Here is a 24,497-nt window from a genome sequence, read left to right as displayed (position 1 = left end):
ATCATGGCAGCACCTGAGGCTTTGCCCACCCCGTCACCACCCATTATAGATACAGTCACAGAATAATTTTCTCATCATCCTCATTATTAGTATGGCCTTTGCGTTCAATTAAACTATATGTCCATAAATCTGTATTTGCATCTAAATCTATAAATATGTATCTATATGTAATCTATATCTATATATTTAGAGAGAGAGATAAAACTCACAATTGTCTGCACCCCGGTGGTAGAGCTGTACTAAGCAGTGAATTTGGCAACATTTGTTTTATTTTATTTTATTTTATTTTTGCTTTTGTTACCATTCATGTGACTTGGTTCCACCAATAAAGGTGGTAGTTTTATACACACACACACACACACACACACACACACACACACACACACACACGTACACACCTAAAAGACTGATGGAGATAGAGGCAGGGACAGAAATAGAGACATTCCTCAAGTGCCCACAGCAGTGAAGGTGAGCAGGGCCAATTCAAGCAGTCTAGCACTCCAGACAGATTTAGTACCTGTGCTGTCACGTGCTGCTCCCCAGGATGGGCGTTACCAGCATGTTACAGCATGGGCGTGGACTCTATCTCAGGCATGCTGGTAAGGGATGTTATCATCCCAAATGTCTTCTTAAGTGTGGAACCATGACACCCACCCATTTAAAATATTTTCAAGGGAGAAAATGAAAAAAAAAAAAACATTTAGACTTGGTGATTATTGTAATACTAGGAAACCATCCCAATGAAGTGAGTTTTGCAGACAATAACGAGTGTAGCGAACCTTCCCATGGACACAGACTACAGAGACAGTGAATCGAAAACACTGGAACATTCACATTCATGTGCATGATATGGCAGAATCAAGGTTTCACTACTATGGTAGAGATTAATTGACTTTTGTTTTGGGGACTAAAAAAATCTGCTTTGCTGGGTCATTGTTTGCCATACATTATTAACTCACTTCATGGGAGCGATAGAATTATAGTTGGTCTGATCTACCCAAATTATTTGGGGATACACAAACTGACTTCATAATACTCTGTCTTGCACATTACCATGTTGTCAGGTAAGGAGGTATGGCCATTGGTGCTCACTAGCTTTCCATGAATGATGGTGTGCAATCAGTGTTAAACACATTTTTCAAACCTCAGAGCCTAAATCCACCCAACACTTCCATTGTGAGGCTTAATGTAGAAGTGATATTGTCCTAAAATTAAAAGAAAAACAACTTTTAGTATAACCCAACTCAAAATGGGAAATTCTAACTGAAACTTTTCATTCACAAAAATATTGTTATTTTATGCTTTTTTTTTGTGGAAACAAAAATCCAATAATATCTGATACTCAGATAATTCAGATAGTATCAGAATTCTGTTTTGTGTAGCAAATGCATTAATTTTCTGAATTCACTTTCAATTAATGAGTGCTACTTTGATGTGAACTCAACATCACATGGCACATACCAAAGTACTTTTTGTTCTGACATTTAACAAGCATAAATTTTGTTTATTTCTGGTTTTTTCTTCTTTAGAATCCAAAATGAAATACAAATTAGAGGTGGAGAGAAATAACACTTTATGAAATATTCAATCTTGTTTCTGAAATTCTGTCAACTTTTCAAAAGAGAAGACAGAAGGAATTTTTCCCCTTCCTTGTGTTCGCTGGCAGCTGCCTTGGGCGAGAGGCCAGGTGACTCACTGGTATCTATAATAACTGAAGAATAAATCATTGAAATCAACCCTGGGAGAAGTGGCAACTTATCACTGTGGAACTATACGAAATGGGTGCTAGCAGAGAGATGCTTCTGATTTACCGGAGTATTTCTTGGATTTTTCTTGACCAATATAAACACTGTCTTAATCCTGGGTATTTTTGGTATTTCTACTTCCATTGCTAACTGTATGCAATGAGCTGCACTCACAGATCCCTCTAGACTTGGTGGTGGTGTAACTTAGATCTTGTGGAGTAAGCTTTAATAGGAGATGAGTAGAATGGTATTGGAGAAATGTTACCACTTTTATCGTTTGTCATCTAGGTGCTTTCTGTCTCCCATTAGCCCCTCACAAGATAACATCATGTCTTTTGGATCCTTCTTCATCCTTTTCCCTATTTTCTTTTTATTGTCACAACTATTTTACTTTCTGGCCTAAACGTGCTTATCATTAAACAGGTTCAAAACAAGAAACTTGGAGGCATTATCAATGGCACCTCTTATTTTCAACTGTGGTTGGCAGTCTTGCCTGTATCAATAATGTGAGCGAAGGTTTTATTGTGACTGCTCATCTCAGTGCATTATTTTCCAATACCCTCGCATAGGGGATGTATCACCCTTTAGCAAGGATTATGGCTTCCTGGCACAATCATCTCAGAAGGGCTGCGAGTTGAGGTTATTTGTCATAGTGAAGCAGAAAGCGTTTGGAAATCTGGATCACACACGTGTGTACCACATTTAGATTCAGTACCTTGATGAAATGTTCGCATGGATAAAATCCTTACCTTTTTTTCCCCCCATAAAATACATTTTCATGAAGTTTCTCTGAAGACCTTTCATATGCAAGGATTCCAAAATACTTTTGCATAAAATGGCTTTATTTTTCACTTCCTTTGTTTGAAGTCTCATTTCATTTCTCCTTGTCTTATGTTAAAAAATAGTAGCTTGACATAAAAACTGGAAGACAGTACCGTCAAGTATGAAGATGTATTTTTTAAAATGTTAGAAAGTAGGCCCAGCAGGGTAGCCTGGTGGGTAAAGTCCTTGCCTTGCAACCACCCATATGGATGCCACTTCCCATCCAGCTCCCAGGGAGGGCAGCAGAGGAAAGCCCAAAGCCTTGGGACCCTGCACTCACATGGGAGACCCTGAGGAAACTCCTGGCTCCTGGCTTCAAATTGGCTCAGCTCTGGCCATCGCAGCCACTTACAGAATGATTCAGATTTTGGAAAGAACTTTTCTCTCCGTCTCTCCTCCTCTCTGTATATCTGATTTTCCAACAACAACAAAAAATGCTCTAAATTACCTAAACACTCACCTAGTTATTTTCTTTTGGAAAACTTATCAAGGGTGAGGGTTAAAGGGAATAGTGATCTAAAAAGAGTCCACCCAGACTTGTCATCAGTGCTCTGTAGACGTTAGTGTGGACATGTGTTTGTATATGAAGTACATATATTAACGCAAAGCAGCAATTAGATACCAGCATTTATAGAAATGTGTTCTTTAGGAGTTAACATTGTGCTGTTGTGTGTGAACCTGCTCCTTGTGATTCAGACAACCCATATTAGCGTCCTGGTTTGAGTCCTCATTGCTCATCTTCTCACGCAGCTCCCTGCTTTAGTGCCTGGAAACGCAGCAGGAGATTTCCAAGTATCTGGACTTCTGCCACACATGTGGAAAAATGTGGAAGCAGTTCCAGGGGCCTGGTTTTTGACTGTTGTAGAACTAACTATGGTGGCCATAAGGAAATGGGCATGCAGGTGGAAAGTTTCTTTCTCTTCTTTTTCCCTTGCTGCCAATCTGCCATTAAAATAAAAAAAATTTCCAATGTATATATTGAGAGTTATCCCTATTATGTCATTTGACTTAACCTTTGTGTAAATAGCTAAAATGCATGCACCTTATTAACATTTGTAGCCCCTTGAGTTAATTATTCATGCCTTTGATTTACTTGCTTCTTTGTTTATTTACATATTTTGTGTCAAATTCGCACTTGTTTTGGCTTTCCAATGTTAGTGCTACACAAATTGTATTAGCAACTTGCAGACCCAAGGAAAATATTGCAAAAGTTGAGGAAAATATTGCAGCACTTCACTCTGATTTTTTAAGAGGCATTTGTGTGGTAGTTGTGCAGTAATGTTAGCATTCACATTTCAGAGGCCAAAGAAGCTACTTAACTATACCCATCACTGCTTTGTTAATACACTGTGTTTGCTAATACCATAATACTAAGGAGAAGCAAGTAATGTTTCTAAAGCTGTCCAGTAACTAATATTTGGACTGAGAGGCAAAACATTTTGAATTTAATCACAAAGGTGCTATTTTGTGAAATGCAATTATTTCGAAGAATTCAATATAAAACATTATATATATATGATTGATATATATATACACATATAATTTTTTTTACAAGCTCAGAGTTAAGGCTTTGGCCTGAACTTTCAACAGCTATTCATCTTAAACACTGTAGACATCCAGGACTAAGTAATTTCACTGAATTCTCTGTTGTGGTTATACAGTTAAAAGCAATAATTTATGAAATTCGACTGTTCTCTACAATGGAGAACATACATAAAATGATTAAATCAATAATCTCCTACCTTACTTCCAGTTTCTATGGATTATCAATATATTTGAACAAATGCATTTGCATATTGTTTCTCATACAATGTCCCATACCATGTATACTTCTTACATGCATAAATTCACAAGGCCATAGAATTATGTGGTAAGTTTACAATTTGCTATGTTCACTATGTGATAAGCTATATTCAAATCTGAAAGCTAAATTAATTCTACCAGTTCTTCACCTAGAAAGATGCAATAACATTAGACACGTTTGCCCTCCACTTGCCACACTGCTGCTCTTCATGAAGACTCAAGTCGTGTATGTGAATGTAGTTGGCTCTCACTAGGATCTGGGTATTTTTTGTAATTATTATGCCTCCAGTGGTGATTATCACTATCTCTTTTATACAATTGTCCCAAACTCATAACATTTGAAAGGTTATATGCAAGTTCCACATACAAAAACATGCCACATAAATTATTTTAAAAGGTGGCCAGCACGCATTAAAAAGCGAATTTCATTCTATTTTGAAGAAAAATGTTAAATGTGCACTGTGGACTGTGAGAGAATCTGTTTCTAATGGTGAATTTATATCACCCCACAGAGAACCCTATCAAGGCGCAGTTGACTAATGACCATCATTTTCAGTTGATCTCATTAGTATTTAAGTTACAGTATAAAGTGCATTTACCCATGACTCCCTGAAAGTTAGGGATTTACATTTACTTGGTGTGGAGCTTTGGCTTTAGATAAAATGAAACCGGTTTATTAGTGTAGAGAGGATATTTTTGTGGCTACCTACATCTGCCTTTTCAAATATTTTTTTTTTTAATAAATGGGTTTGAATGCATTGAGGTTACCCATTAAAATAAAACAAACGCCACTGTTGGTTGATCATTCCTTAAGGGTCATTCTTTTTGCTTAAAGCACTTAATAATTTTGATTTTGATTGAGAGTCAATTTTCATAAATTATATATGTTTTAATTACATGTTCCACTTGTGGGTTACTGATCCACCAATTAGAGAAGCTCAGATAACACCAAGAGGGTTAGATAGCCCTTCCAACTACTTGACAGACAAAAGATAACATCTGATAGACTTTGAAATAAAATAGTGTTAACTGGAATTTTGGCTTCGTATGTGTTTTTGTGGTTTGATTTGAGTCCCTGTTATATTAAAGGTGAAAAGAGCAAGATACGGAATCAACATCTGAATGCTAGGTGCCTCTCTGTGCTGTGAGAGTTCCGGGGGAAAAAATCATTTGTTCCTGAAATCAAGAAGAGGAACAGACAAAATACAAGCATTTCCATGGGTAGCAATACAGGTCTTCTTATGCCACAGGTCAAACAAGCAGCACAATCATTAAGTGTTACACAGTGAAGGGTGGGTTGGAAATATTCATCTTGTTCATAGAAGAAAAACAAAAGACGCAATGTATCTACCAAATACCATAGCATAGAGATTCTTAAATAAAACATTCTTACATTCAGATCATATTGTTTGGATTCATGCTGTAGAAATCAAACAAGATAAAAGACACGCAATGCTATCTTTTAACATCAAATTCAAAGAAAAAAAAATCAGCACATTAATTTTCTGAGTACTTGGTATTTTTATCATCTTGATGATTGTGATGGAGTTTTTTTTCATAAAATCCTTCAGAACTAAAATTAATGCTTCAAAACAGTCATTTAATTATGCTCAATCAAAAGAAATATATTTGCAAAAATTCTTCAGCTTTAAATAGGTCATCCTAGCTATCCCAGTACCTATTAAGGGAATAGAGAACACCAAAGAAATTGCATGAAATTTAAAATTTCTTTAAGTCAATTCTAGTAGACACCAAAAGCTGATCTCAACATTTTCATTTGCATATAAATAAAATAATTGACTCACTTATCCTGTTTTTGTTTTCATCCTTGGCTTCAACATACGTTCAAATAACCTGATGTGATGGATTGCGCCTAGTTAAGCTCATTGTTAACCCATTCATGAAACAGATTTTTGTTAAACTTCTCCCATTATAGCTGATTCAATTTTGTATTTCCTAATTGAGTCCTGTATAGAGTAGATATTTATTGCACTTATGCTTACCTCTGGCTTCCAATCAGTCCCAGGAATCAGAATTTCTGTGTAGGGCATATTCACCACAGAAACAATAAATGCTTTGAACAGAGACAAAATTTAAGATGCGGAAGTCGAGAAATTCTATAAGGAATTTACCTTAAGATGTTTACATGAAGTTGCAAAAATTTCTTATTATTTCTCCAATTAATCATCTAGTAAAATTTTGGAGACAACACAATTCAAATATCCATTTTAATTTCTTCACTGTGAATGTCCCCCAAAACATACTTTTTCCCAAATTATTTTATTTTGTTCGATCAATCATTATTCTCTCTGTGGAGCTTATTTGTTTATGCAAAAAAAAGAGATTTTGCATATTTCATATATACAGTATTAAGAATATAATGATACACCCCATTCTCCCTCCTCCTTCTTTTTTAAACTTTTAATTATTGTGAGGACATATTTTTGGCTTACTTTATCATAACACATTTATTCCTCCACTCAATAGAAAGTTTAATAAGTTGTAAGCAGAAAAAATTATCCAAATTATTTTTGGAAACACCTGATCCCACTTGAGAAATGTTGGAATGTATCTTTTTTTTAAAAGATTTATTTTGTTTTTATTACAAAGTCAGATATACAGAGAGGAGGAGAAACAGAGAGGAAGATCCTCCATCCGATGATTCACTCCCCAAGTGAGCGCAACCGGGACTGCAGCTATGCCAATCCGAAGCCAGGATCCAGGAACCTCTTCCGGTCTCCCACGTGGGTGCAGGGTCCCAAGGCTTTGGGCCGTCCTCTACTGCTTTCCCAGGCCACAGGCAGGGAGCTGGATGGGACGTGGGGCTGCCAGGATTAGAACCGGTGCCCACATGGGATCCTGGCACGTTCAAGGCGAGGACTTAAGCCGCTAGGCCATGCCGCTGGGCCTTGGAAGGCATCTTGAAGAGAATCTGACACAAGTCACATTTAGTTGGTTGGTGTTACATTGAAACAGCAGCTGCTTTCAGTGTTTTATCGCCATTGAACAACTACTGCAGCGGAACTTTCTCCAATGCAAGGTACCTTCTCCTGAAGAGTTGAAAATGTGCCTACTTGAAGGCAATTTTCAATCCATTTTGCAAGTTCTTCTGGCTGCTGCCACCCTCAGGCATGCTGGATTGAGTTCAAGTTCTCCAGCTTCAGGCCCTGAACAAGCATCGGTGGGAGTGAACCTGCAGCTGGAGGCTTTCTCTCCTCATCACCTCTTCACCTTTATCTGTACATTCTTGCTCACTGAATTAGTAAAATAAATTAAAGAGTGGACATTAGATTTAATAAATGGAAAATACATGGATACTAGGTAATAAAGAATACTAACTGTGATAAATGGAAAATAAATGAGTCCTGTGGAACCCAGGTGCCAACTTGTTGAGACAGAGTGCTGACCCCAATTGGAAGATATTTCTAAACATCGTTTTTCAAAGTACTGTTTTCTCATAATTTTAAAAATATGAATCTTGCCTTGAAAGGGTCGAGTATGCACCTTATTTTCTGGAGTGTATGCTTCCCAGAAACTGCATTACTGACCACCACATTTGAAATATTGCCTTATAGAACTTTCCATGATTGTTTCACTTATGATAGAACCATGTACCCACAAGAATGGACATGCATAGACTCAAATATGCCTCTTGCTTTGGGGACACTGTGTGGTCTGATTGTGAAAGTTAAAAATAAAAATACATTTTGTATTTTTTATCCAACACAATCGCTTGATGAAATTAAACATCCAAGGTATTTTTTCTTCTTTTAAATGTCATCTAGAGAAGAAAACATCATGTAAAGGAACAAAAAAAATCTGGACCTGTGTTTTGAATTTTGACAAAAGACTATTGTGTAATTACTAATCAAGATTATTAGCTTCCGACTTCTGGCTTGGATGTATACAGTTGGTTTCAAAAACCACAAGGCTTAGATGAGATAAGGATAGAAATTGATATATATTAATGCCAACTCACATATCCTACTCTTCCTGAAGTGTTCCAATATCTTTCACTAGTTAATTAAGCTTAAAAATTCAGTGTCATCATAAAATTATCAATATAAATGTCAAAATATACATTCCAACTGTTTTTTGTTTCCCATTTGACTTCAGCCTTCAATGTTCCCAAGTTATTTTTTTTTAATTTGTTTTCAGAGAGATTTGAGGGTTTTTTTCTTCCTTGATCCATATGTTTCACCTTTTGTAACTCTCATGGTCATGTTCCTATTCATCAAGGATATGTAAGGTTGCAGGCACAAAAGTGATCTCCAGCTTTGGCTAGGCAGAAATCTTTTACCTGCTCTTTTCAAGACCTTCAGCAGAAAGAGAGGAGGAAGCTATGGAACTGACAGCTGCTTGTAATGGCTCCAGACTGTCAGAGTAATTTGAAGGCAGATTCGTTTTACAGATTGTCTGTTAACACAGTCACAAAAGGGTGATGACAAGGGATCTGTTTCCTGTTTGCCTCTGCATAAATTGGTTCTTCCTGTGAGAGAATGTTTCTGTGAAATTGAGGTGGAGGATAGACTCGAGGCAACACACCCCGGAGTTGAATGTGGTACCATAGGACTCATTTTAAAATCTTCAACAAGCAAGGCTGAGCTGAAACTTCATTTCTAAAGAATTCACAACTCATGTTCTGCTGATTGTTTATATCAGATAAGCTCAAGAGGCACAGCGGTCACTGGAAAAACAAATTTTTCATTTTTATAAGAATATGCATATATGCAATTATATATGTACTAGTATGAAAAGATTTTTTTCAATTAGATAAATTATATTTTATTGTGATTTATACAATCAATGACAATGAAAGCCAAAACTCAGCTTCATCTTGATTTAATTCCCTTTTCCATGGTCAGATATCATTTTGTTTCTGGTTTTGTTAAATTTACTTGACCTATGTGATCAAGTCAAAATGCATCAAAGGAGGAGATATACTTCTAATGTCATGGTTGAAAAACTCGACAGTATTCCATTCCTGCCCTGGAGCTAGGATTTCTATGTTGATAGATTCCTGGGGCAATTCAATTACATGGGGGATTTTAGCATCGTATCAACAGGACGTCCTAGGTGGGCAGTTGAGTTAGCGGTGAGACTCATGCATCCAGTAGATGGTTCAGATTTAGTTCCTGACCGTGGTTCATGGTTTCACCTTCCTGCTAATGCAGACCCTGGGAAACAGTGATGGCTCCAGTAGCTTGGTTTCATCTATCATACATTATAAATGTTTCATTTCAGAAATGTGTTACATTTTCAATACGTCATAAGGTTGTCAACATGTGGTGGCCTAAGTTTTGGGCCAAATATTTCTCCTCTAGGTTCTTGTCACTTACAATGTCTTTTAAAGGTAGAAATTTGCATGGGTTAAGCAAGTGGTAAAGTTTATTCCGGGAGGTGAGGAATACAGAAACGCATGGTTAATGTTCAGGGGAAATGGGTTAGAGTGAAAGGATAAGGGAGAAAGATTGCTACATTTGTCTTCCAATCCTATTAACAGGAAGCAAGAGAACCAGTGGGTACTCCAAGTGATGATGTATGCGACAAGGCAGAGAGCGAGTCCCCTCCCCCTCGTGGGCTTTAAGGGGGCTTGTGAGGGAAATGGTGACGCAACACCGCCTCCATCAGGTTCTACGTAATGACAGGTGAGCATCGTTTGACTCGCAGGTGGACAGAAAGGATTCCATAAACTGGGGAAATGTGATTTGCAGACTCGTGACCCTAAACTAGCTTCCTGCCTAGACCGTATCAAACATGTTCTCATCTCGTATGTTAACATCTCATATTAGCATATTTTTCAAATTTAATGAACCACAGCCAGTTTCACAATTTTTAAAATCGAAGCATCAACCTCTAGTATTCAACGTTCTATGTTCAGATTGAAGTATATGATTGTTGGTGTTATTATTATGATGCTATTACATCATTTTTAAATCCTACGTATGAGGGAATATACATTTGCAATTCATCAAAATGTAAGGTTCACACTATTAGTCACGACCAACCTCACAGCCAGATCAGTCATGAGTGCAGGGGCACAGTGACCTCCCACAGGAGTGATGATAACAGGACCCAACGTGATGAGGAGGATTGTGTGGTAATGCAAGGACTGTATTGGTAGTTTAAAGTCATGGTTGTAGAAATGAGTTATAAGGACCTGCCAGGTTTCAAAGTCCACATTCTTTCCACTATTTAAATAGGAACCTTTTTCTTTGTGAGGTTATGAAACAGCCTATGTGCTCAGTGAATGGCTTTAAGAATGCTGTAAACAGGGACTGCCACTGTGGTGAAGCAGGTAAAGCAGATGCCCAGGAGGCTGGCAAACCCCGTGGATCCTGGATCGAGTCCAGGCTGTCCCACTTCTGATCCAGCACCCTGCCGTGTCTTTAAAAAGCAGTAGGAGATGAAACAAATACTTGGATCCCTGAAACCGTGTGGGAGATTTGGAAGAGCTTTCTGGCTCTGGGTTTTGGACTGGCTCACCTCTGGCAGTTAGGACCATTTGGGGAGTGACGTAATACAGAGGAGACCTCTCTCTCCTTTCTCTCTCTCTCTCCCTCCCTCCCTGTGTCTCTTCGCAAAACTCTGCCTTTCAAATAAGCATCAAACAAGCAAGCAAACAAACAAAAAACAAATTCAGCACACCAAGTCTACCACTTTTTCCGACTTCTGATTTGATTTAAACCTATGAGGGTACTTTTAATAGTTTGTGAGAAAAATGAAAGAAGTTAAAATGTTTTTGAAATTCATGCTTAGTATTTTTTGATAACGCTCACTTCCATGAACTTTTTGGTGTAATCTAAAAAATATGTAAGAAGCAAATATTCTTTTCACCTCCTGTTGAAATTTTGTGTAGTCATGCTTGTTTTTTAGACTGTGTGATTATATCATGGCGTTGCTCATTATCATTCTTCTTTTCCAAGGGAATTATGGCTCTATGCAAAGGCCATTCCCCTGAAAATTAAATGAATATTAGCATTATTCACATTTCATTTGTTAAATTCCACTGGAATTGATAGCGCCACCATAATTTTAGCTTAGAATAAGCAAAACAATATGTGTAGAGAATAGCTCTGTGAAAGAATTGATAAAATCTATTATGCAAGGCAAAAAAAAAAAAACCTCTGACTTTATCCCTAATTCGTAAGGACATAGTTTTCCTCTCTGTCCCCATGAAAACTGCCACATTACTAAACAACAACACTGCTATTATTTGGTGTAATTTTGGAAGTTAACTGTCTCACAAAAGGCTCATGAATTAAAACCTTGGGCCTCCAAAATCACACAGTAATTGTGACTAAAGTATAAGAACATAATTAAACTGAGGGATGAAATGTTCAAACTTTTGGAAGTAATGGGATCAGATTGAAGAGTTAGGGCTGATGTTGCGTGATTAAACTCAGTGGCTCTAGAAGAGACCCCAAAAACATACTTGGGAGAGATCAAAGGAAGTGGTAGTCAGCACAGCCTAGCCCCACCTTGGCTACTTTGAGCTATTGGAGAGTGAACCAATGGACTGAAAATAAATTAATTTCTCTCGCTTCCAAGTAGAAGAAAACAAATAAACATCAGAAAATCTAACTATACAAATAACCTTAAGTATATATTGAACATTGCTTATGTTCAATTTTCTGTGCTGGGTTTTCATTCTTGAAGTAAGTAAGGATCATTAACAATTAAATTTAAATCCTTTCAAATGAAATAATTTAATTTGCCTTGAGCATGCTGTGAGGTCAGTGTTACTTTATTGCTTCAGCTAGTTATGCTTCTCATTCATTCTTTCCATATTCACTAGTATTTATAAATATATTATAGATGCCCAAGGGTGAAATAATTCATGTCTAGTTTTATGGTGACATACTTGCTATTTTTAATATTGAATTCTGTATTGGCATCATACTCCATATATTTCCTTCTTGATCTGCATTTTATCATTGGAAATACTTTTGTTTTGGAGTCAGAAGGAAAAGGAGAAAAGGTAAGAAGATTTTCAAAGAACTGTTTAACACAGAGGACCAAATAGCAGTTGTGAGCAAGTGGAATACAGAAGTACTCTTGATATTTAGGGATGTTTTCATTTTGATGACTTACTTTCAAATACTCTATTTCCATTTTCTTATTGTCAAGATGTGTGTGGGTGTGTGCATTTGGGGTTGTCTTAGACTCATACCTTGTCTTAAGGAAACAGAATGCAATAAATGATATTTTAACATCATGAAAGAATAAATATGAAATACCAGATTTCCTCTATTACCAGGAAACAACAGCCGTTGAATAGAATAAAGGTCAAGTCAGAAAGTACGGGCAGTTAACTTCCCACCTATTATACAGTATGCTGCCCTTCACTGTTAAGTTTAATCAATAGTCAAAATAAAGAATGGCTTGCTTCTCATTTCCAAGCATTTCTTGAAACATTTATCTATCTATTTCAGTTAATAACAAACAAAAAACTCTTGACACCCTGAAATTCTATCTATTAAGGGTTCAGACATATGTGTGAGAGATAATAATGGTTCCGATTCTTTTAGCACATGGTAGGACTAGATCCCGACTTCATTGGAGGTGATGCAATCCGATTCTTAGTTACGGCCTGTGAGGTATGCCAGAGTATTTAATTACTAATAGAGATTCCTTCAGAAGGGTTTTTTTTTTTAATTACGGAAGAGTCAATAAATTTTCACATTATTGCAAGTTTATCCAACAGGATCCTTGACCAAGGACACTCTGTCCAGTATTAAACTCAAAACGGAAAAGCATCAAGTTTGAGAGTTATAAATAAAGCATGGCATGAATAATTGAGTTGATGCTTGCTACAGAATCACACAAACACCTCATCATTCCTCATTGATGTGGTGTGTATCTTCAACATTTCAACAATTTTTAGAAGTTGTAATTTTTAAATGTTAAATATTTCAATAGAGCAACTAAGCTCATTTTCTAACATCTGAATTCTGTGGACTGTTTCAGTTCTTAAATGTTTTTCTTTCATGGATAAAAGACTATGATTTTCAAAGTTTGACAAGGTACAATGACATTAAATATCAATCCCATGGTAATTTTCAGTTATCACTGGGTTGTTCTTGTGTCTATATTAAAGGCAAAAACTTCAAATACATGTGAGAAGTCATTTTGCATTCTAATATTACTCTATTGGTATGCTCAAAAACAAACTTGGGATTTGATAAATTCTATTGGGAAATAGTCATTAAAATACATGAGTGCATGCTGCTTTACAGTATTTGCCACAAGTTCACTTGTTTTTCTATGTATCATTATGTTTCAAAGCATGTTAAATTTAGCTTAATGCATGCATGAGTCTCAGTCGACATGGACTTTTTGGTCAAGGGACTACAATTTCACCTTAACTCTTTGATTCTTTGTAAGGGAAGAGTGAAGTCTCAGAAAGGAGTGAATTGTGCAGAAAACACTTTTCTTGACTGTGTGTGAATTGCCCTGTACATTTCAAAAGCATTTACTTGCTTTAGAGGTGGTGAAACTTGGGGAGAAATTTAGACACACACACACACACACACCCCTTCCAGCTACAGGTTCATTCCTTGACTGTATTGTGTCGGGCTGGACTGCATCAGAGCCCAGGCATTATTTCAATCGAGGCTTCCTGCATGATTGGCAGGAACCCTGTTACCTGAGCCATTACTGATTCTCAGCATCCTCACTAACAGGAATCTAGAATCAGGTATCAAAGCTAGAACTTTCCTTCACAGCCCATGAACATTTCCAGCAATGCTTTTGCCATGAGGCCTTACATGTAACTCACTTCTACTTTTTATTCTCACCCATCTCATCTCCAATCAATTTGCTTTTAGTTGAAGAAAACTGTGTCAAACAAATTACCATCTGTCTCTAATTTTAAGTATTTGAAGTTCAACTTTGGACACAACCTTTGAGGGGTACTCTGACAATGAGCTGATTTTTTTTTTTTTCAGAACCGATGTAACTGTATTGTATTGTTAATGCTTGCTTTTTAAGAATCAGGTGGCATTGAAAAATCTTTTCTAGAATTAAAAGTTTTCTTCCCCAAACTACAATGAAGTCAAAAAGGTAGAGGAGGAATGGGATGGGGGGAAATAAAAGAAAAAAAAAAACCTGGAGACTCACATCCTGGAAAGCAAGGAACATGATCCTATGATTAAATGATATTTAAAAATGCAATGCACAGCTGAGTTAATTCAGAAGATTCAAAATAACATTTGATTTGGCCATTTGCATGCTAATGTCTAAGCTTTTCTTGGGAAATAGAAAGATAACACTTACAACGAGGTTTTATGAGGTGCTCACCCATATGACTTAACTGTACATTGCAAAGCTTAATTGATTTGAGAGAAAAGGAAAAACAAAAGTAAGAAGAGGTTCTTCACATTTAGTTTTCCCACAAAAGGGAAATAAACATGTATATGCTCCTCATTTTATAAAAATTAATGAAAGTCAGAGCCTCGTTGATGATGGCTGCCTGCTGAGATTAGAAGGGTAGATTAGAGGTATGCAGTGTGCTTCCCAAAATGGATTTTAGAACACCATGGTTGTGGAGGTTTGATCAATAAAGAAGTGATATTTCAAATTTTTCTTTTATGTAAAGGCAAAAGCCTAGGAAATCTTTCTGTTTCCCTGGCTACAGAAACTCTGCTCCATAACACAGAGGTTTCTATCATCTGTGAAAAGGCAGATATCTTATGGCAAATCAAACAGTGAAAATCATTGTGATACAAATGGCAGAGCATGATCCCCAGATAGCAAATTTGGACCGTTATATTCCCAGTACACTACTTTCTTCTCACAGCCACTAGGACGCATGAATCACACATGATCTTTTCAGGCCTCTGTGGCAGAATTATTCCTGGCTTGTGGCCTGTGAGATGTGACTGATTGCACATCATTGCATTATCTCCCATGTTGGGGGCTTCCCCACTCATCGTGCTCCCTGCTGGGGAAAAGCTGGCAATGGCTTCCTCTTTCCAGGATTAGGCAAGGTGGCATTATTCAGATGTGCCAATGGAACATAAAAGCTAATGAAGTGGGTCAGTATCTTGGAATGTGGAAAAACGGGCCAGGATATTAGTGAAACAAATGTGCATAAAATGCACTTTCCCTTGTGAACTACTGAGAGTTGAGGTTTGTCTGTAACTATGGCATAACTAAATCACCCTGAAAAACGCAGAAATCGGTAACAGAAGTGGGATGCTGCAACAACAAAAACAAAATCTGCATTATATGGAACTGACTTTGGAAATTGGGTATAGGTAGAGAAACTTATTACCTGAGAAATGGTTGTTAACTTTACACTGTGAGAAAACATTTTGAAAAGGAGTACTATAACTTACAACAAAGTGAAAGGCAGAAAAGGTCCCTAATGAGCTCATTACTATAGGTAAAACCCAAAGAAAGGAAAGAGACTGCTGGTAACATAAGTTAGTTTTTTAAAGATATATTTATTTTTACTGGAAATTCAGATATATGGAGAGGAGGAGGGACAGGGAGGAAGATCTTCTGTGGCTTTAATGGCCGAGCTGATCTGAATCCAGGAGCCAGGAGCTTCTCCCAGGTTTACCACGCGGACATGGGGTCCCAGGGTTCTGGGCTGTCCTAGACTGCTTTCCCAGACCACAAACAGGGAGCTGGATGGGAAGCAGAGTTGCTGGGAATTACAACTGTTGCCCACATGGGATCCTGGCATGTGCAAGATGAGGACTAGGCTACCGTGCTGGGTCCAGTTTTTATATAAACTTCTAAAAAAAGAGGTAATAATGTATGTAACAAAGATGCAATCCCAGAAAAAAATGCATGTTTACAAATAAGAATCTATGCAAATTCTGTGAGATCAGAGATTTAGGATCATGAGGTTAATATAGTGAATAGCGGGCTGAGCTGCCAGCAGTGCCCTGACATCCAATATGATTGTTGATTCACACCCCATGTGTCTCAGTTTTAATTCAGTTGTCTTCTCATGTTTGAGGATTTGACAGAGGCTGCTTGCTGTAAACCACGTGGGAGACCACTGTGGGACCCTAGATTCTAGACTTTTTTCCTGGCTGGGCCATGTTGTTGCCTCCTTTTGAAGAGTAAACCAGATGATGAAAGATCTCTCTGTCTCTTCTTCCTGTTTAACTCTGTAACAATTATTCAAATGAATGAATACATCTTAAAGAAAAGAATTTCAGTCTGTCGTAGGGTTGAACATTGCTATTTGTTCTCATCAAATCAGTGCAAGAGAAGTGACGGCAGTTTTGAGAGACCATCTCAGCCAAGGCTAACATCAGGAGTTGGGTGCTTGTCTTCTTGGCCAAGTAAACCTGGTAGGTGGGTCAAGAAATAGTGGCTCTGCAAAGAGGAGTTATTGTTATAGTGCACTTGTATATTCCCATGCCTAACCTATGGCACTGCTGTATATTCTGTATGTGTATGCACATGCGTGTGTAGCAAGCACTGAGAAAAAATTTTCCTCTGGTTCATACACCCATGCATACTGTAGTAACCCTTGAGCTTTGAAATGCTGTAAGACAGTGCAGCATTGTTTAATTGAGTCTCATCCTTATTCAACACCTTCTTTTGCGTGCCTCTAGAAGATGATGCTGCATCAGCACACAAAGACCCACAACGGAAACCATGTTCATGAGGACAGCCTTGTTTGCTAGAGATCATGACTCCACCAAGTAAGAGAACTCGGAGTATCAACCTGGATTTAACCAGTGATTCCTGGGTGAGGGACACAAACGTTCATCCTCCTCACTTCCAGTGGGAAGCATTTTGTGTAGCTTAAACCTCCTGTGGAGTCAAATCAAAGCCCAATCTGCCTCTCATTTCTACATCAGATAGCCTTTCTGCCTGGCATGATTTATTTTTCTGTCTAACTTTCTTTCCTCACCTGTCATGGATACCCTGGAAGCCCATCCTAAACAAAGCCCTTGCACAGGAATTTTCATCTCAGGATCTGCTTCTGGGGAAATCCAGACACCCCTGACTCTGCAGATGTTACATTTGGCTGTGTGATTTTGGGGCTTCTGGAAATCTCATTGAAAACACTACATACATGCTCTTCTCAACAGCTTCATACCCAGCACGTTTTCCATCATGCACTCAGTTCCTTGTCATCACAGCAGGCAATATTCTAGCTGGAGTCTGATTCAGAAACCAAGGTCCTATTGTGAAAACAATATGGGTCTGAGTCACAGCCAACTTCAAATGAGCTTATAACAGGTCTTGACTTTGTTGTATACCTGCAGCCTGTTTGGGATAATATGCCAAACTTCCACTAATAAACGATCTTCAGATATGAATTATAATTTAACCACACTGTGATAGAGAAGTCAATTTATAAGAATACATTTAGCATCTATAATTTATTCATTATGATGCTGATATGATAGGTTGTAATGCGGTCTCTACTTGAAGGTATTATCTAATTAAGAAAATGCTAATTTTGAGTTTCTTTGATATAGATTTTTTTAAAGCACTTTAGTAAAGCTCAGTAATTTCAGAAAGGCATATTATCTGAATCAGTGTGTGGTTCCTCAGTCATTTTGACGCTAAGTGAAATTCAATTCCATTTCACTTGTACTAGATTTAGTAATTAAAGATTCTTTCATTGGCTTCCAAGATCCAAAGCATTGATTGCCTACTCCCAGGAAGCAATGATCAAGTACCAGGAATTTGAGTAATAGACTTAAAGAACATTTAAGAATTCTGTTTCTGTACAAATCAGTGACGATTGACACCAAGTGCTGTGAACTTGTAAGAATAACTGTTTATGACAGTTCATGGAACTAGTGATGATACAAAAGTGACTTTTAGAATAAAACTGCATTTTTGGGATCTTCTCAAGGTCAATTCCATCTTTGTTTTGCTCCAGATCTTAGAAAGCTAGCAATCTATTTCGTATGGAATTGTTTGAAGATTATAACAATATCTTTCCTAACAGTCCGTAAACAATTAGAAAATGGGTAGGTCAGGGAAGAAGCAGGGCTGCAATGGATGAATGAGAAGCTTCTGGGAATTAAGGATTTTTCATTGATTAAAATAGAAGCCAAAATGTGTCACAAGTACAGGTATGGTATGAAAGCGTACTGTGAAGGCTTCCACTGCCTAGACTAACTGCTTGTACTAAACACTGCAGAAATATTAAACATTTGCCATTACAGCCTAAATTTAAAAAAATATTCAAATTGAAAGGGAACAACTTAACAGAGTGTCAAATATATCTATCAGGGCAATTGTAAAAATGTTATAAGAGAAAGAATAAGATCAAGTGCCTCTCAACCTCTTTAGTATGACAATTATTTAATCAAACAGTTACTTTTTAAAATTCTTTAAGAAAATATTTACATGCTAATTTATATGACGATGGTCTCAAACAGAGCTGAGGAAGCAGCAATGCCATAGAAGATATTGTGACTTTTCTCTGCTGGAATTGTAAAATATGTGGGCTCTCCCTACAAGCAGGAAATGAAGATTACTAATGTTGTACAGTAAAGAGCAAAAGTGGAAATCTGAGAATAAGAAATAAGGGTAATAAAAGTATTGACTGATAAGATATTCCAGAAACTCTGTTATTTATTTCCAACCTATAGAATGATTCAATGTGTTGATATCATTGTATAAATCAAAATTCTAAAGCATCGAGAATTTAATTAACTTACTCAGAGTCTTGTGTTTGGAACAAAAATGCTAGAACTAAATCCATGTCTATCTGATTTCAAATATATTAATTTCGAATCATCAAGAAACATAATTTTCTACTGTCTAACCCTCTTTTTCACTCTTTAAAAAGAAGAGCCAAGGACCTGGCACAATAGCCTAGCAGACAATTACTTAACCTTGCACGTGCTGGGATAATGTTTATGGATACCACTTGATGTGCCAGATGCTCTGCTTCCCATCCAGCTCTGTGCCTGTGACCTGAGAAAGCGGTGGAGGATGGCCTGAGGATCCGGAAGACGCTCATGGCATTGGATGGGTTCAGCTCCGGCCTTTGTGGCTATTTGGGAAGGGAATCAGCACATGGAAGATCTTTTCCTCTGTTTCTCTTTCTCTCTGTAAATCTGTCTTTCCAATAAAAATAATTAAGTTTTACAAAGAAGGGCCAAGAGGTTGTAATATTAACACTCAAAATTCTTTATCTTGAACAAGTAATTTCTAATTATAATTTTGTTTGACTCTTCTGGCTTTCTGAGACTTTCTCAAAGTATGGGACATGTAACTAACAAATAGCTATCTTGCAGTGGGGTCTCATTACATTAATATGGATGACACTATATTTTACTATATTTACTTAATACTAATGACTATTAAAATCATTTTATTACCATTTACAATTTCACGCTGGAATGATGAACTTGTGAATGACGGGAGTTTTCTCTTTCTCATGTGCTATCTACCGCGCATCTCCCATGGTACCTTCCTCTCTTTCCTCTATTAGAAAGTAAGCAGCAGTGCACAATGTCAGGAAGATCTCATGGCTTGTACGCGTTGTTCAGTTTTGATTTTGTTTCCCTGAATTTCAAAACATTCAAGTTTCTGGTTGCTTCATTCTAAAGTTCCAGGAAAGTTGTTGTGTAATCATATTTTCTATTATTCCCCAAACTCAATTAAAAAAAATAAATGCTCTAAATCAAATAGTAACTTACACCGCAATTGCAAGTATACTGAATAGAGGCCCTGGGAATGATACTAATTTATAAGAAGACTTTAAATAGAGTTGCTTTATTACAACAATTACTAAATATCATTTAAGTTTATATAAGGCCATTGCAGTAAGGATTTAGAAGGACCCACTGTAAATGCTATCTTTCTGATTTATATACTATTATGAATCCTCTGATCTCTAAAGTCACCCAAATGATATGTGAATGCCTCAATTCTCTCCTTTCTGCCCTCATATCATGTGTTCCATGAGGGCTACATTTGGATTATTCTGCAAATCAATGAAGCAAGTCCCTGGAACATCACATTTTACATAGTGTACCTATGTTTGTAAAAGTAAAGAGACTAATTGGGTTTAGTACACATTAGCTTCCCTCTAAAATGCCTCCTGGAGCTTACATGCCATCCCCTCGGATGAATAACCTCAAAATGTAGAATCTGCTTAGTCATTAATTTAAATCAGTTTGATGATTAATTTATTATGTAATTCAGTTGTAATTTCCTATGTAAAAAGGGTTGCTAATCTACACATTCATAATTATTCAACTTCATATACAACATTGATAAAAATGACGGGAAATGTTTATGTATTTCAACTAATTCTAATTCAAACTAATAGCATTTGAATTTTTTTGCAATTAGAAGTATCCAAAACCCTGAAATCATTCACCAATATTTTACGTAAAGTATACTTTGCAGTATCCCTTACTCGGTTATCAATCCTCAGTTTGACAAAAAGATAGCCTTTCTGTTTGTCTTCTCAAGACCTAATTTGGTAGTATCTCCTTATTAAGTGCAGCTTTTTGTTTTTATTTTTAATTTTTGTTTATTTCTTTGTTTGAGAGCTTAAAATTCTCAGAAACACAAGTAGACCGAGACACAAATCTCCCGTCTGTTGATTCATTCCCCAAAGGCTCACAATAGAAAAGGTTGGGCCTGGGCCAAAGCCAAGAGCCAGGAATTCAATTAAATTTTCTAATATGATGGCAGGAACCCAAATGCATGAGCCACCACCACTGCTTTCTGCGGTCTGTATTAGCAGGAGACTGGATGAAGAAGACAAAGAAATGGAACCCACACTCTAATGCACAATACAACCATGTTAACTGCCAGACTAAGTGCCCGTTCTTAATGCTAATATCTTAAAAAATGAAAAAGAGTGAGAGCATTTAAGCAATAGTGATGTCCTTTTAAAAATACTCACCTGACGTAAGTATTCTGTATATATACATAGTATACTATTTATAGTTACTAAATACACACAAAGTGTTTGCCTATTCCTGATTATCCACAATGCTATTTTGGGATTAGCTATTATCAGACTCATGTGTTCAAAACACCAAATTAGTCCAATTCAAGAACCAGTCTGTGGAGATACCAACATGACGCGGTGGGTTAAACTGCTTGCTATCTGTGATACCAACACTCCATATAAGAGTGCTAATTCCAGTCCAGCTTCCTGCTGACTTGCCTGGGAAGGCAGCCAGATCGTGGTCTAAGTACCCAGACATTTGTCACTAACATTGGAGATGGAGATGCTGGCCGCTGGCTCTGGCCTGAGACAACTTTGAGTGTTGTAAGCACTTGGGCAAGTAAATAAGTATGGATGGGGCCTGGCGGCGTGGCCTAGCAGCTAAAGTCCTCTCCTTGAACGTGCCGGGATCCCATATGGGCACCGGTTCTAATCCCGGCTGCTCCACTTCCCATCCAGCTCCCTGCCTGTGGCCTGGAAAGCAGTCAAGGACAGCCCAAAGCTTTGGGACCCTGCACCCATGTGGGAGACCTGGAAGAGGTTCCTGGATCCTAGCTTCGGATCGGCATAGCATCGCTGGTTGCGCTCACTTGGGGAGTGAATCATTGGACGGAAGATCTTCCTCTCTGTCTCTCCTCCTCTCTGTATATCTGACTTTCCAATAAATAAATAAATCTTTAAAAAAATAAGTATGGATGGAAGATAAATAAATATTAAAGAAAAACACAAGAGCCAGTCTGTACAAAGAACAATTTAGTCAATCAATCACTTGCTGTTGCAGGCTGAAATTTTTTTTCATGCAATTTTGATAGGCACTCTGAAAATCGTTGTCTTAAAACATGTGTTTGTGGATCGGATTGCATATGGATAGCACTTCATGATTTATATTCTCCAAATTCTCCCCTGAGATTCATAACAAATGAAAAACTCTAATCTCACAAAAATGAAGTTTGATAGATGTTCTATTGCCAAAACCTGCCAGGAATTTTTTTACATTACAAAATCAATGGTGCTGGAAGATGAATTACATTCTTTTTTTATAATGGCACTTGCTTTGCCGCTTTGGGGAAGAGCAGCCATGAAGGTGCTAGTGACAGGTGGGGAGGAATGGGGAGGAGGACTCTCTTTACCTTCTCTGAAGAATGAAGTCTGACGCACATACTTGGGCTCCACAGGAGGTGGGAAATTGCAGATCCGTTTGTTCTTGAAAAAATATACCTAACAAACAAGCACAAAAATGCTTCAGAATTGCTTGCTTTTATTTCTTTATTATCCCCTCTGCAAACATGTATGTGTTTCAGTTTCCAAAATTAATGACAACAAAAATCATTTCCTAAGGTCAAGAACAAAAAGAATTTATATTCCAAAAGTCAATGACAAATCCCCCTAAAATAATTGAGTGAAAGCAAAAACTTAAAAAAAAAAATTGTGAGAGCATAGGATTATTTGATCTTGAAAATAACAGTAAAATTAAATAGAAGGGAATATAGCAACGGATTAAAGGTATGTTCTACAAAGCAGGAAAAAGTTAAAAATGGTTTTCATTTATCTGAGAAACGATATTGAGTGAATGCCAGCACACATGATAAAATCCAAGTTCTAAAAAAGAAAAACTGGAAGAGCAGGAGGGTTGGAGATATACAGTTTGGGGACAAAGAATCAGCTTATATGTTATGTTACTGGGCAAATTGCATCTGATCTAGGACATATTATAAAGTTGAGATTAGAATAGAGGCATTTGGGGCCTGAAGTCTGGACTGAGGGAATCAGTTGAAAGAATTCAAGTTGGAAATAGTTGGTAAAGAGATGATAGAACCAATTAGGTACTTCAAATTGGAAGAAAACATATTGTAAGGCAATAAAATGAATTGATAATCCAGTATTGAAAACATGGCATCAAATAGTTGCACGCAAGTAGGGAACCAATACAGAAGACTGATAAAGTAAAAGAAGACATGTGAAAAAATGCAAATTCTAGCAGAGGTGAGAGTTATAGGAGAAAAGATCTGTGTTTCCCCAAACAGTTAATGTTTAACAGTGAAGCCCACATAGTGAACACATCAAACACATCACGAAGTGGCTGAGAGGGATTTCATGTTCATGGAAAGGAAGTGGCCATATGATCTCTGCCCATCATAATAGAAATATAAACACATTTTGAAATTGTATTACACATGTGATTTTAAAATTGTGCAAATATCAAAGAACACATATTTTTGTTTCGTGATAAATTTGATTTATTTACTTTGAAATTCAGGTATTAAGATAGCCAACATTTATTAGAAACCTACTACATGAAGTATTTATTTCTAATGTATAAGATATAGATATTATTATAGTCATGTTTGGTTGAGTTAACTGAGGCTCCAACTGTTCCAGAAACTTGACGCAGGCTCATGTAACTAATCCATGGCAGGCTAACCTCAGGCTTTGGTGAGAGATTTTCTGTCCAATAATTCAAGATATTTTTATTATACTGAGGCATTAATAAATTTTCTTAAGGGTAAAAGCAAGAAAAAAATGGCTCATTTAAAAATCAGGGAAACATCTTTCATTATTAAGTACAGCTTGAAAAATATGAGGTACTACCTTCAACTCAGAAAGTTGATTTCTGAGTTCCTTGGCAATATTATCAAATATTTGTCAACTATCTTCCATCTATTCAATTTAAGCAGATGTCCATGAATTTTTAGCATATCTTTGGTAAAGAAAGATGCAGGAATGATATTAATCAGATGAGAAGTGAATTTATAAGAATTAGTTTGCATACTGATCTGTGATAGCAAGATACCACTGGGCATATGGATAGCCTTGTTCCTGACAATCTCAAAATGTTGGGTGTATAAAATATATTTTTATATGAGCCTGTTCAGAATAAGGATAAGTGCTACAAGTACAGTGTAAGAATACATATTTTCAGGGGGCAGGCTGGTGGTTCAACAAGCTAATCCTCCACCATTTCGGTGCCAGTTCATGTCCTGGCTGTTTCACTTCCAAATCAGGTCTCTGATTATGGCCTAGGAAAGCAGCAAAGGGTAACTCAATGTTTTGAGACCCTTTACTCACATGCAAGACTTGAAAGAGGCTCTTGGCTCCTTGCTTCGTACGGTCCAACTCCTGCTGTTGTGGCCATCTGGAGAGTGAGATAGAGGATAGAAGTCATTTTTGTCTCTCTCTTTATAAATCTATCTTTCCAATAGAAATAAAATTTAAAAAAG

This window comes from Ochotona curzoniae, unplaced genomic scaffold, assembly GCF_017591425.1.
Source record: "Ochotona curzoniae isolate NIBS_2020 unplaced genomic scaffold, NIBS_Ocur_1.0 contig_43, whole genome shotgun sequence".
Taxonomy (NCBI): domain Eukaryota; kingdom Metazoa; phylum Chordata; class Mammalia; order Lagomorpha; family Ochotonidae; genus Ochotona; species Ochotona curzoniae.
This window is presented reverse-complemented; position numbering follows the sequence as displayed.